The following is a 12,315-nucleotide window of genomic DNA, read 5'->3' as shown; positions in this document are numbered from 1 at the left end:
TGTTCAATACTCAGCCCAACCAAAACATTTTTACTTTTTTCTTTTTTTCTCATAAGTTTAAAGTGCACTACAACTCCATCTATGTACAGACTACAAAAATAAACAATATTAAAATAAATTAATTCATCGAGTTTTAGTCTTGTACTGACTAAAGTGATATTTTCATATCAGATTGCCTGCAAACAGGCGTCAGAGGTAAAAGTGATATTAATATTGCCTACCAACAGGCGCTACAAAATAAATCTTCATAAACAAATACCACAGACATCAGCTGACAACTTCTGCCAAGTGATATTAAACTACAATAAATCCTAAATGGCTGACCCCCCTTGTACCCCACCAGGTGTTAAAGATCCCTTCAAAAAATCGGGAACTACGCCAAGATCACCAATAATCCGAAGCCATAGCAGCCCAGAACTTAAGTCTCCAATACAAACCCGAGCTGAAAGCAAAAAAGTAGTGGACAAACAACAAAAGAAGGGAATTAAGACCAAACCAGCATTAAGCAAAGGACAAATGCCCGCGTCAACCAGCTTGACCACCGTTGTACCTTCTCAATGTGATATGCTAGTCGAGAAAATGGAAAAAGAAATGTCAACTAAACTGGAAGCCTTTAAATTGTCGATTATAAAAAAAATTGACGATGATAACCTAGAAAGTAGAAACTCGAGAGATCTTATCAGCAGACAATATGACAATCTTATGGCTAAAATGGAAACCATCACTAAATTGGTTGAGTCACTGAAAAATACACTTGTCGAAAAGGACAATCAAATAAAGTGCCTGGAAAACAAATTGTCAGAAGTAGATCAAAGACCACAAGGTGCCTGGAATACGGTTGCTGCTACCCACTCTCAGTCAAGTAGCCAATTTCCCCGCTTGCCACCTATAACAAGGAACAATGCTCCTCCTGGCCCTGCTAGACCTTCAGTTTTAGTTTTTCCAGCTGAAAATTCACAGTCCACCTCTGAAGCTACCCTAAAAACACTGAAAACTGCCATAAATCCTGCCACCCTGGGCATTCAAGTGACGGGGTTGCGTGAGTTAAAAAGTGGTGGGGTGTTAATCCACCCTAGCACTTCAGCCGAAGCGAAAAAATTGGCAAATGCTCCAGCGCTATCTGAAGCGGGCCTAAAAGCAACCATCGCCCCAAACCGCCTCCCTCGCATTGCTATCCACGACCTTCCTCAAAATATTTCGCCTGGTGAAATTATAAGTGCCGTCCATCATCAATCCACCAACGATACAGGTCTATCTTTAGAACGTTTAAAGGAGAATATGACCTTTTCTCATAAATCTGGCCCCCGCACAGGAAATTGCATCCACATTTTCAGAGTTCCTCCATCTGTGCGCCACTCGTTGATATCTCGCACTAAACTTGCCATTGACTGGCAGCTACACCGGGTAAGAGACTGGGTAGATAGTTTGAAGTGTGGCCACTGTCAACTGTATGGTCACATTGCGTCGAAGTGCCAAGCAGACTTACCCACCTGTCCTCACTGTGCCAAAGTTGGCCACAATCGAGATGCCTGCCCCAAAAAGGAGAAATCTCCTGTATGTGCCACCTGTACTTTCTTTAGAAAACCGGCTTCCCACAACACTGGAGCTCAAGACTGCCCCGCCCGCCAAGCTGCAGAGAGACGTGAACTTTCTAGGACAAATTTTTTAGGTTGAACCTAAACAATCATTCCGTGAAAAATTCTTTCTCGACGTACTACCAAAATGTCCGTGGCCTAAATACAAAACTAAACACTATTCGCTGTAACGTCAATGTATGTCATTATGACTTCTTATTCTTTACCGAAACATGGCTCTCTGATAATGTCGCATCTGCTGAACTTGGACTGTTTGATTATAATATTTTTCGCAGTGACCGTTCAACTACTTCTGGGAAGTCAAAAGGAGGTGGAGTGATGATATGTGTAAACAAAAAATACCCTTGCCATATTCTAGAATCATCCAACAATGTTTGTGATCAATTATTCTTGTGTGTTCTATTTGGCACCAAAAAGCTTGTACTTGGTTGTGTTTACATTCCCCCGTCTTCCTCGTTAGAAGTCTACAAGTCACATACTGCTTTAGTTGAGCATGTATCTAGAAACGCTGGTTCATTGTTTATTTGTGGTGATTATAATTTGCCTAAAATATTGTGGCTAAATGACAATAAAGGTGTCAACACTCTAACTAGTAATCTTTCCTCACAAGCTATTGAAATTGTTAATTGTTTTGCCTATTTGAATATGTTTCAAGTAAATGCTGTCACTAACTGTTTGGGTTCTTGCCTGGATTTAATTTTCACTAGTATACAAAATGTCATAGTAAGTGAAGCTGATATCTCCTTATTACCAATTGATAGGTATCATCCACCTCTCTCGATTAACATCTCAAATTTTTTCAAACTCGCTTCATTGAAACCAAATGTCTCATATCACTACAAATTTCTCGATGGTGACTATTCAAATTTTAACAATTATCTTTCTCAGATTAACTGGTCAACACTATTTTTAAATTCTGATATTAATGACGCTGTATATAAATTTAATGAATGTTTATCACGTGCTATTGATCTGTTTATTCCTAAGGGATTATACTGTCAACCCAAGTTTCCAAATTGGTTTAGCTCGACACTTAAACAATTAATAATTGAAAAAAAGAAAACCCATAAGTTATTTAAAGTGACTGGAAACTTAAACTTTTATCAAAAATTCTCTCAGCTAAGGGAATTGTCCAAAATTGAATCAGCCAAGTGCTATAAATCCTTTGTTGAAGATACAGAGTCAAAACTACTCAAAAATCCTAAACAATTTTGGCAATTTGTTGCGCAAAACCGTGCTGATAATGATCTCCCCTCAAGTATGTATTTTAATGAAACTCATGCTACTAATGGAAATGACATCGCCAACCTTTTTGCTAAACATTTCTCCTCTGTATATTCTGATGCGTCATGCACCATCCCTCCACTTAACTATGACCAAAATATTGACTTGAATGATTGCCAAATATCACTTGTAGAGGTATACCAAGCCTTAAATAATCTTTCTCATAAAAAAACTTCCGGACCTGATGGCATTCCAGAAATCTTACTAAAAGAATGTAAATATACTTTAGCTAACCCAATTTGTATGTTGTACAACTTATCACTATCATCTGGAACTTTTGCAGACTCATGGAAAATTTCGTATATTCGACCCATTTTCAAGTCTGGGAACAAATCAAATATTGGAAATTACAGACCAATATCAATTATATCTAATATTCCGAAAATATTTGAATCAATAATTACAAAGAAAATCACTCCTATTTTCAAAAATGTTCTTATTGAGGAACAGCATGGATTTAGATCAGCGAAATCTACAACAACTAATTTACTGTCTTTTACAAACATCATTGTTAAAGCTTTAGAAGACAACTCTCAGGCTGATGTCCTTTACACCGACTTCTCTAAAGCCTTTGACAAAGTAAATCACTCAATACTCATGGCCAAACTTTATGCTTTAGGTATTAGAAACCCTATGTTATCATTTTTTCAATCTTACTTGAGTGACAGAAAACAAAGAGTTAAAATAAATAATTTTGAATCCTTTAACATTGATGTAACGTCCGGTGTTCCCCAAGGAGCCCATTTGGCACCGCTTCTTTTTAACCTTTTTATTAACGACTTAACTAAAGTTTTTTCGCACACACGCTTCTGGCTTTTTGCTGATGATAATAAGATCCTTAAGATAATTAAATCCTTTCATGACTGTTTACTATTTCAACTTGATATTGATTCATTTAACGATTGGTGCAAACTAAACTGCTTGGAACTCAATGTTGATAAATGTAAAGTTTTGTCCTTTTACAGAGCCAATAAACCTATTCAGTTTGAGTATAAACTAAATGGTGCTTGTCTATCAACTGTCACATCCATCAAGGACCTTGGGGTCACTCTTGATTGCAATCTCTCTTTTCGAAATCATATAAATAACATCGTAAATAAATCACTTAAGCTACTCGGGTTCATTCATAGAATTACCTCAGACTTTAAACATATAAGAACACTTAAAACTCTATATTGTTCGTTGGTTCGTCCTCACCTTGAATATGCCAGTGTCATTTGGTCTCCTTTCTATGCTGTCCACATTAGTCACATCGAATCTGTCCAACATCGCTTCCTACGGCGAATTGCTTGGAGGTTAGGACTTGAAAGAGGCGATTACTCATATGAGGAAATTGAACAGACTTTAAACCTATCTTCATTAGAAAAACGTAGAAAAGACTCCGATCTAATTTGCATATTTAAAATAATCAACAGTATAACCGACTCACCTGAACTGCTACAACTCATTCAATTCAACACCCCATCCCGTAGACTCCGAAATAATGAATTGTTGTTCCTCAATCACCATTCAACTAACTATGGGTACCATTCTTCTTTGTCTAGAATGTCGAGACTTGTAAACTCAAGTCAGAGCATTGAATTTTTTGGTGTAAGTCTAAATGACTTCCAAAAAGCGATACGTAATGTGTAATTTTTCACAACTTAATCGTTATTGATGCTATGACTTGTAGTTATTTTCTATATGAACATTTTCTATTTTACATTGTCTTTGCCCTTCACATTCATGTACTCTCCATTCACTGTCATCTATGTTTTCTTATTCGTGTCAATATTATGGTTTTAATGGACATATTGTCCGTAAATTAATAAATAAATAAATAAATAAATAAATAAGACTCGAGTGGTATTTGAAGGTTCAGCAAAATCATCCAATGGTATATCGTTAAACGATGCTCTCATGATAGGACCTGTTTTACAGAAAGATTTAGCCGCACAATTGATATGTTTCAGAAAACACCAGTACGCGATAACAGCCGACATTGAGAAAATGTACAGGCAAATATTGGTGCGACCCGAAGACAGAGATCTACAGCGAATAGTATGGAAAAATTTCCCGGAGGAGGAAATTCAGCATTATCGACTTAACACCGTTACCTACGGTCTGGGGCCGTCATCATTTTTAGCAACTAGATGCCTCCAGCAGCTGGGAAATGAAAATATATCATCAAACCACAAGGTCAGTCAGATTATAAAGAATAATTTTTATGTGGATGATTTAATTACTGGAGATGAAACTGAAGAAAACTGTTTAATAATTAAAGAACAACTAATATCCATCATGGCATCCGCTGGGATGAACTTAAGGAAATGGCGGTCGAATTTGCCCTCGTTATGTTCGAAGGAAGAAAACATGTCAGATATGATTATTAGTACAGATTCAAATGACAACAAAATATTAGGCCTGTCTTGGAACAATCAGCAGGATAATTTCCTATACACAGTGAAGTTATTAAAAAATCCAATTAATAGCAAACGACAAATACTGTCATGCATTGCGTCCATATTTGACCCGTTAGGATTAATAGGTCCTGTTACTGTTATTGCTAAATTATTGATGCAAAAATTGTGGCAGGCAAAGCTTCAATGGGATGAGCCTATTCCATATGATATGTTGAAGACATGGGAAGCATATGTGAATGAACTGCCTCAATTAAATAATTTAAGAATAGGTAGAAAGATAATATGTCAAGATCATGTAAATTTACAGCTACATGGATTTTGTGACGCCTCAGAAAAGGCATATTCGTCCTGTGTTTATATGGTGTCTACTGACAAATTGGGTAAGAAGTACTCCAATTTGATAATGTCCAAATCACGGGTAGCGCCTTTGAAAAGTGTTTCTCTACCCAAGTTAGAATTATGTGGAGCCGTATTACTGACAAGACTAGTGAATTACATTAAAGATGCTCTATGTACTCCGGATATACCTACTACATACTGGTGTGATTCCCAAATAGTACTGTGCTGGATCAGGGATCAGCCGGTAAGATGGAACACTTTCGTTGCTAATAGAGTGGCGGAAATCCAGGAAACCAGTCAGCCAGAGCAATGGAATCATGTACGGTCGGAAGACAATGCAGCAGACGTGCTTTCCAGAGGAATCGGCGTTTCACAGTTATTAATTTCCAGCATTTGGTGGCATGGTCCAGATTGGATTCAGCGTGCTGGCCAAATTCCAACTCATTTTGTATTGATCCACCAGAGATCAAAACAAGCTCGGCACTGTTGTCTGCTGTGAAACAGGACTGGGACATTTTTGATAGATATTCCAATTTTTCCAAATTACAGAGAGTAACAGCATACCTTAATAGATTTATTTTTAATTGTAGAAACCCTTCGCAGCGCCGCTATAGTAAATTGACAGTTAGTGAGTTGGAAAATTCAGTAAACAAATTAATATCTCGGGCGCAATCATACTGTTTCAGAGACGAAATTCGAGCTTTAAATAATGGAGGTAATATACTTAGGAATAGTGCACTAAAGTCATTAGATCCTTTCATTGAAAGGGATCTAATTCGTGTGGGGGGAAGGCTCTCCAAAGGTAAAATGGTAACCGAAGGCCAGCAGCACCCAATTTTGTTACCTTCGCATCATAAATTAACAGAGTTAATTGTAAAACACTATCATTACTTGAACTTACACTCGGGAACGCAGTCATTATTGGCGTTGATTAGAATGAAATTTTGGCCGATTAAGGGAAGGAATATTGTAAAAAAAATAATAAAAAAATGTATAATTTGTTATAGATGTAATCCCAAATCCGAACAGCAGTTGATGGCCGACCTGCCAGCTGAAAGAATAACTGAATGTAGGCCATTTCAGATAACAGGAGTGGACTACTGTGGACCAATATTAATAAAGTCGGGTATTCACAGAAAATCACATAGCGTTAAATCATATATTTGCTTATTCGTATGCATGGTCACTAAAGCCGTGCACTTAGAAGCTGTGCTGTCCTTGAGCGCAGAGAGTTTTTTAAACTCTTTGAAACGGTTTATCTCGCGTCGTGGTAGACCAAGCAAAATGTTCTCGGATAATGCAACCAATTTTAAAGCGGCTAATAATGAACTAAGAGAAATTTATAATTTTTTAAATATGTCTAATGATAAAATTGATAATTATTTATCCACATTAGGAATACAATGGCAATTTATACCAGCTCGTGCGCCGAACTTTGGGGGGCTCTGGGAGGCTGGGATAAAGTCAGTTAAGCATCACTTAAAAAGAATAACCAGTATCGCTTCATTAACTTATGAAGAGATTAATACGGTGTTGTGTCAAATTGAATCTTGCTTAAACTCCAGGCCACTGTCTCCCTTATCAAATGATCCTTATGACCTTAATCCCTTGACTCCCGGTCACTTTCTAATAGGAACTAGTTTGGCGGCGATTCCAGAACAAAATTTGGAACATATCACATTCAATCGATTAAACAATTACCAAAAACTAATCCAGATTGTACAATTTTTTTGGTCGAGGTGGCGGAAGGAGTACTTAGCAGAACTTCAAACCAGAAGCAAATGGACCAATAGGAATCAAAGGCAGATGCGGTCTGGCGACATGGTCGTAATAAAGGAGGACAACGTCCCTTCTTGCTACTGGAGGCTGGGACGTGTGAGCGCCGTTCATCCTGGCGCTGATGGAAGAGTTCGCGTGGCGACCATCATCACGTCGAAAGGCATCATCCAGAGGGCCATTTCAAAGATCTGTCTGTTGCCAATAGATGACAACGAGGAAAATGTCGACACCCCCACCCAACGGACCAGACGCTGAGTAAGCGCAAAATAAAAAAAAAAGGTTTTGTGCAAAACAATATAAAAAGTTTCGTGATAAAAACAATATAAAATTTTCATAAATCATAATCATAAATAAAAAAATAATAATAATAAATTAAAAGAAGATAAGGAAGAAATAATAATAAATAAAAGGTAAAAACAGTGCATAAAAAAGTGGATAACAATAAAACTTGCGAGTTTGATAAAAAATGTACAAAATAAAAAAAGGATTGTAGATACGTATATACCAAGAATAAAAAAACACTTTAAAAATGAACGCTTATAAACCGAGATAGCCTGCTGGCTATATGTAATTTCAAACTACACAAATACATCTGAAGAAACTAATTATAAATGTGGTAATGAACTATAGAAAAACACAAACCCTTAAGAAGGATGACCAGGAAACCAGCGCTCCATGTTGTGTTGTCTATATTATTTGTTTTATGTTTGATTATTACATATTATGATTTCTGTTAGAACAAGGTTATTGGAATTATCTTAGTTGTTAAATTATAGTATAGAATAGCTTAGTGAATTGCATGAATTTGATTTGAACGAAAGTAATAATTTTAATCTCATAATTAAGTTGTATAATTTTAGTTAGTTTGAAATTGTCATTTCGTTTTTTAGAGTAGTCTTATGTTTAAACTTACGCTTAGAAATAGGTTACCTATTATTTCAAATATTTATTGTTAATCAATTTTTAGTATTAACAGTTATAGTTAATAATTACTATTTTTGTTTCTTCCAAATTAATTTTGGCATATATGTAGATATTCAGCTGCTTAATTTTTATTCTTATGTTTTGGGGTTTGTTTCAGAAAAAATGACCTCCAATCCTTTTTTCGGGGGGAGTTTATGTTAGAAAATAGAGTTTAGTGTAGCTTTGCATAGATGTCGTTATATGTAGATGCTTACCTTTCCAACAGACTGTTAAAAGTTAATAAATAAGTTGATGTTTATGTTAGGATAGTTTTTCATAGATGTCGCCATAGATTCTTCCCTGTTAAAGGTTATAAATAGGTTGATTTATCATTTTTATCTCTCTTCTGCAATAAACATTTCTGGCGAAATAAGTGGGTTTATATTTCTACCTTGATCCAAAATTAAACAATATCCTCGTGGTCTAAATCTTCCAAGTTTGGTCCTTTGTGTGCAATATTTACAGTAGGCTCATTTGGTTCTATCGGATGTTGGTGTTTTTGCTGTATTTTTTCCTAAATAAAAAAGCAAAAAAAAAATATATATTATGATGAAAAAGTCCAGCCCCAAATTCATTTGTTGCTCGAAGCATACCTTGTTTGGAGTATTTTTTCCGGCTGCTATGGATAAATCATGTACCTATTGATCTACAAAGAGAAAAATAATATAATTATTTGAAACTTTACAACACAACACATAGATAGAATATCTTTGATTTGACAATGTGTGAATGGTTACGTGTTTATACGCGGAAAGGCGATATTATTGTTAATTTCCTTAAAAAGTTTATTTTGTCTGTTTAATCTAAAGATAAAAATAAAAAACGGTAATAAACTTGTTTACTCCTTATATTAATACTTCTTACCATGTAAGGTCGGAACAGTGAAAAACTTGACTTGTTATCACTTAAAATGGCTGATTTTACCAAACTAAAAATGATCCTGCGTGAGATGGTAATTTTTGGTTTTATTACCAAACGTGCCATATGAAAAAACTTTCACTCTCACAACTTAGTCAGAGCGCGTAAAGACAATGAATTCTCACACACACCTGCATAAAGAGCGCGTCAGTCAACATCATGACGTTCGTGCTAAACGTTAGGAATAGGAACGCATATTGAATGTTGTATTTTACGCGTTTCAAAGAATTTGACTCTTGAAAAAATACAATGCGACAAATTTACATGAAAAAAGAGAATTTGTGAGTACTTAATGTTTTTGTAGCTTCCTTAGATTATTGCAATGCTCCAAGTGAGTCGGTATTCTACTTTTAGACCCATTGATGAAACATTTTGATGGCATTTTCGAAATATATACTCCGTCAAACACGGAGCGCATAGTTTCACCGCCATCACTGGGGGCTTCTCTCCCGTAATAAGTAAAAGACTGTGAAATGTGTTGAAAATTTGGTGCAAGATGAAGTATTTATTTAATTGTTAATATCCACAGATATCATAACGATAATAAGTGGCCGTACTTCTACAGATGTGTGTATTATATACATATTTTAAATTAAAAATATTGTATTATCGAAGGAAGCAAACACTTTGTGGCTTGACATTACATATTACACAAATGAAAGAATATCTTTGTTTTAAACCACTTTATTACATTTATATACGTCGACCGGTTTCCAGTTTATATTTGTACTGTCCTGATGAAGGTTGAGTTCAACCGAAACCGGTCGACGTATATAAATGTAATAAAGTGGTTTAAAACAAAGATATTCTTTCATTTGTGTAAAAATATTGTGTAAAACCGTTATTATGTAGCATAGGCTTTATTTAAAACCTATAAAGTGAGATAAACATTACCATTTTGCAGCCAAATCGACGTTTCTTACCAATTTCGTGTGTAATTCTTAGTTTAAATCTCCCGCCAATGTCACCTGCTAGTTCCAAATGCATCCTTGAGGCGGCGCCAGTAGTGGGACGTCACCAGTGACGCTATAATTTCATGCTTCATTAGCATTTATTTTGCGAAGGTCAAACACGTTTGGTTTGTTTACAAACATCAAATACCGTAAAATAACCTGTTTTTCAGTATTTGCGCAAAATTTACATATTTTTTTTCGAGGTTATTAACAGTGTGACTGTTCGAACTCCGTAAAATTGCGATTTATAGAGTTTCGTGTGTTTTTGTTTAGTGTTTTTTTGTGGTTTCTTTGTGTTTTCGCGATTATGTCGGATTCCGAACGTTCCGAGAGCGGGGAAGCCGAATTTTCGAGGGCGGAAGTCATGAAGGTGATCCACACGGACACGCGGGGAAAGCGTTCGAGGGTCTGCGCGGAAGACAAAGCCAAAAGGCAGAGGGTTTGTGAATTAGCTCCCGCCGACCCGCGAATTGACCTGTTAACACAGCAGATGTCCCAGATGCAGGAAATGTTGCGTCTGCTGCTAGAGAAGCGTTCGGAGGCTCCCGTCCGTGGCGCCTCGGACGACGATGACGAGGACAGCATCTCCCTGGACACCCCTGCGTCGCTTCGGGAGGAATTGGCAGGAGATTTGGGAATGGGACTCATCCATCCGAATAAGCCGTCTCGCGACTTGGATCTCGGGGAGTGGACAACTGACCTAAAGCAGCCGAAGATACCATCGGCCGACCCAGGGAGGGTGAAAAAAGTGGAGCTCCTTCAGCATCTGGGGACGGCCAACTGGAACAATGTCCGCTACCTCGAGATCCAGAAGTCGTATGCCGCAACCCCCCTCTTCTCAATGTTGGCATTGAACCCTGAATTGAAGCGCCTAGCTCAGGAGGAATCGGCCAGTACCTCAACGGACTCCTTCTGCGGCTCCCTGTCCAATGCTCTTTCCCTGCAGGCTGATCTCCTGAAGGCCTCCTTGCAGGAGCTGGTCAACTGGAGTGCGGAACCGGGCACGAAGCTGAGCACTTCCACTCTTTTCGAGAAGGTGCAGTCTCTCTTCGCGGCGGGGTCTGAGTCCCAGAAGGTGTCCAAAGACATCATGCAGATGGTCTGCGGAAAACGGGCTAGCCACATTGAGTATCGACGAGAGGGGGCATTGCGAGGCATCAGTGACGGATACGTCCGAGATGCCTTACGGAAGATTCCGCCCACATCGGAATATCTCTTTGACCCGAACCTCCTGTCGGCCCAGCTGGATAAGTTAGGGGGAGTGAAGAAGTGCCTCGCTCCTCAGCCTAGCACGTCGCGACCAGCTCCACCCGTTAAACCTGTGACTGTGCAGAGCTCGCAGCCCTTTCGTCCTAGAGTGCAGCAGGGAAGAACCATCGCGAGAAGGGAGCACCCTGAGAGTCGAGGTCCGGAACCAGCCCGTAGGGCCGCTAAAGCTTTCCCTCCCCGAGGTAGGTTCCGGCCCAAGGAAAGAGCAGGGAAGCCAGACCGTAAGAGGTTTTAACAGTGGGCCCTCTTTTCAAGGGGGTCAGTTGCGCTCATTCGCAGGTGAGTGGAGGAACCTTGGCGCCCCTACTATCATCCTTAAGATGTTAGATGGCTACCGAATTCCATTTTCATCAAAACCTCCACTAAATAATAATATTGATTTCTTTAACTCCCCTTTCGCCACTAAGACTTCTGTGGCAATGACAGAACAAATAGAAAAACTCAAAGCCCTTAAGGTTTTAGAGTCGGCACCTGCCACTCCCTCATTTATTTCTAACATGTTTCTGGTCCCCAAATCAGATGGCTCAAAGAGGCCGGTCTTTAACTTAAAGTATTTAAACAATTTTCTGACTGTCAGTAAATTTCGTCTGGTAAACGTTTATCGAGTTCCTACTTTTCTACAACCGAATGACTGGATGGTTAAAGTGGACCTCACACATGCTTACTTTCATGTACCTGTGAGTGAGCAGCATAGATGTTTCCTTAGACTTATCTATAGGAATGAACTCTTGCAGATGACATCCCTCCCCTTTGGCTTGGCCACCGCGCCTAAGGCATTCGCAACCTTCACTAACTGGGTAGCGCAGGAACTGC

General features: G+C 38.2%; 1 long non-coding RNA gene across 1 annotated transcript; it reads left to right on the top strand.

Annotated features, from left to right (window-relative positions):
• Nucleotides 1-4,739: 4,739 nt before the first annotated feature.
• On the top strand, nt 4,740-8,064 carry LOC149422322 (uncharacterized). The gene is made up of 2 exons (XR_016302396.1): nt 4,740-5,057; nt 7,360-8,064. It is a non-coding gene; the product is annotated as an uncharacterized LOC149422322 (long non-coding RNA).
• Nucleotides 8,065-12,315: the final 4,251 nt, after the last annotated feature.

Source organism: Hesperophylax consimilis, chromosome 7 (assembly GCF_061612785.1).
Source record: "Hesperophylax consimilis isolate HC1 chromosome 7, BYU_Hcon_1.0, whole genome shotgun sequence".
NCBI classification, from domain to species: domain Eukaryota; kingdom Metazoa; phylum Arthropoda; class Insecta; order Trichoptera; family Limnephilidae; genus Hesperophylax; species Hesperophylax consimilis.
Note: the sequence above shows the minus strand (reverse complement) of the source record. Positions and strands in the feature narration are given on the sequence as shown.